The following is a 3,218-nucleotide window of genomic DNA, read 5'->3' on the forward strand; positions in this document are numbered from 1 at the left end:
TGAAAGTATTTGGCTGCATTGCGTATGTTCATGTGCCAGATGAGCTGCGGAAGAAACTGGATCCAAAGGCTGAAAAGTGCATCTTTATTGGATACTCTTTAGAGCAGAAAGGGTATCGCTGTTACAACCCTGTCACATGTAAGTTCAGAGTGAGCAGGGATGTCATCTTTGATGAAATGAGTAGTTGGTATGCATCCAGTGGTGATGCATTGGATGTTGATGATGATCATGATACTCATGTGCAGGCTGAAAAGCAAGAATCACGGACTCTTAGTGGACCAGAGACATCATCTAGTAGTCCTTGGTCTGGGAGACTAAGGAGTACCTCTACATCTTCAGGTGCATCTAGTAGCACTACAGGTAAAGACAAAGGAAAGAATAAAGTGTCAGAAGGCATTGATGCAGTTCTTGATGGAGACTCCAGTGGCTCAGAGAGCTTGGATGATGAGCTTGGCATTCCTTCAATGAGGACTCTAGGTGTGCAGAGAGCACACATTAATGCAAAGACTCCATTGAGTGATCTAGTGGTACGCAGGTCTAGCAGGGTGAGATACCCTGTTAAAAGATTTGGTTTTGAAGGTTATGCAGCTCACCATTATGCTTATATGGTGAAACTAGTTGAGGATGTTGGGCCCACATGTTTTGAGGAGGCTGTTGGTCATGCTCATTGGGATGCAGCAATGGATGAGGAGATGGCTGCATTAGAGGCCAATAAGACTTGGGATCTAGTATCATTGCCGAAGGGAAAGAAAGCTATTGGATGTAAGTGGGTTTATAAGATTAAGCACAATGTAGATGGTTCTATTAGCAGGTACAAAGCTAGGCTGGTTGCAAAAGGCTATGCCCAAACATATGGCATAGATTATGATGAAACCTTCAGTCCAGTTGCTAGGATGGCAACTGTCAGATGTGTGATTGCTTTGGCAGTAGCCAAAGGTTAGAGGTTGCAGCAAATGGATGTAAAGAATGCCTTCTTGCATGGTGATTTGCAGGAAGAAGTGTATATGGATCAGCCAGCAGGTTATGAAGATTTAGAGCATCCCACGTATGTGTGCAGGTTGAAGAAGGCACTCTATGGGCTCAAGCAAGCACCTAGAGCATGGTCTGACACGATCAGAGAGTATCTTGTCAATATTGGCTTTTATGTTTCTGATGCTGATCACTCACTTTATGTGAGAAAGGGAGATGCAGGTTTGGTCATCATAGTCATCTATGTGGATGACTTGATTATTACAGGTGATAGTGATAGTGGGATTGCAGAAGTCAAGGATTTTTTGAAGAAGAAGTTTGAGATGAAGGATTTAGGTGAGCTAAGGTACTTCTTTGGCATTGATGTGATCAGATGTGATGATGGTATATGGCTGTCCCAAAGACAGTATGGCTTGGATATGTTGTCCAAGTATGGTATGACAGCATGCAAACCACTTTCAGTTCCGTTGGAGCAGAATGTAAAGTTGAGTGTTGATGTTGGGGATGAGATAGAAGATCCTACTATGTTCAGGAGGATAGTGGGGAGTTTGATCTACATGACCATTACAAGGCCAGACTTGAGCTACGCTGTTGGTCTTGTGAGTCAGTTTATGCAAGTACCTAGAAAGCCACATTTGGATACAGTCAGACGCATATTGAGATATGTGAAGTCCACATTACATTATGGACTTTTGTATGAGGCAGGTACAGAGGTACAGGTGTTTGGATACACAGATGCAGATTGGGTTGGTAGTATGTCTGATAGAAGATCTACCAGCGGATACATGTTCTCTCTTGGTAGTGCAGCAGTTGCTTGGAGCAGCAAAAAGCAATCTACAGTTGCTTTGTCGAGTACAGAGGCTGAGTATAGAGGTGCTGCTGTTGCAGCATGTGAGGTAGTATGGCTACAAAAGTTATTGGCTGATTTGGATGTGCAGATGGAAGGTCCAGTTGTCATTTATTTTGACAACATGAGCAGTATACAGTTGGCTAGGAACCCTGTGTTCCATGCCAGGACAAAACATATTGAGATACACTACCACTTTGTGAGAGAGAAGGTACTAGCAGGTGAGATTGACTTGGTGTATGTCAGCACACAGGATCAGATAGCTGACATCTTCACAAAGGCATTGGGTACAGAGAAGCTTCAAAAGTTTCGAAGCTTACTTGGAGTTGCACAGATGTAGTTGAGCTTGAGAGGGAGTGTTGAGATGGCAAGCTCAACACATGCGGACATTGATGATGGACCGCCTGGTTAGATGAGTCCACACGTCTACACTTAGCACGTCGGTGGTCATTATGACTCTCACATGGCCACTGACTCATTACTTATTATATTCAGGTTGTTACACCTATTTACAGCTGGCATATCTATAGCGCCAGTCGACTAGTGTAGTCAGTTATGCATTGTTTGACTTAGAGGCCACTTTCATTTTATGTTGTATCTTATCTATACTTTGTGTACATTGTAAAGAGTGTGGAAGAAGAAGAAGAAATCAGCAAGAAAATGTTTTGGCCTCCATCTCTCTTCTTGTCCCTTGAGTGAGCTTCTCCTTGTGCATTCTATGTGTGTTCGGCACAGCATCTTGAGCAACTCCCCCCACCACGCGATTCTTGACAGAGTAAAGGTGAGTTACATACTCAACCTTTAGCTTTTTCCCTTTCTTGGACAATTTCAGGGGAATGTTAAGGATTTCAAGGGCTTTTTGATCATTGGAAGGCAAGGGCCTCAGCACTTTATCGAACCTATACTTGATTTTGCTGATGATGCTGAAATCCTTATTCATAACGGTAATTCTATGAGCATGGGCAGCAGCAATGTAAGCATCGTTCATGAAATCAATAACAAAATCCTCTGCGGCCTCTTGTAGAGCAAGAATGGATGAGAGTTTCCACTTCTTATTTAGACCAGAGACAGTTGCCACTTGAGACAATCTATCAGAGATCTCTTTAACAACTCTTATAAAAGCAGCCTTTGGAATGACATGCTGTGTAGCTCTCTTGGCTTTTCTAATCTCACTGAAACACCTCTGCATATAGAAGAACCGGGACTTCCTCTTTCTCTTTTGTGGCTTGGGAGGTTCAGTGGCTTCAGCAGATGTAGGCTCAGGTGCAATTGGAGGGGATGAATCCTTCACAGGGCAAGTCTGACCCTTTACTTCTTCAACTTCAGGAGAAGAAACATTCACTGCACTGAAATTCTTTAACTCCATGGAAGATGTTAGGCCAACACTTGGTGTAGGGGGGAT

Source organism: Lygodium microphyllum, chromosome 5, assembly GCF_053477565.2.
Source record: "Lygodium microphyllum isolate KBCC chromosome 5, Lygodium_microphyllum_v1.1.10, whole genome shotgun sequence".
In the NCBI taxonomy this organism is placed as follows: Eukaryota; Viridiplantae; Streptophyta; class Polypodiopsida; order Schizaeales; family Lygodiaceae; genus Lygodium; species Lygodium microphyllum.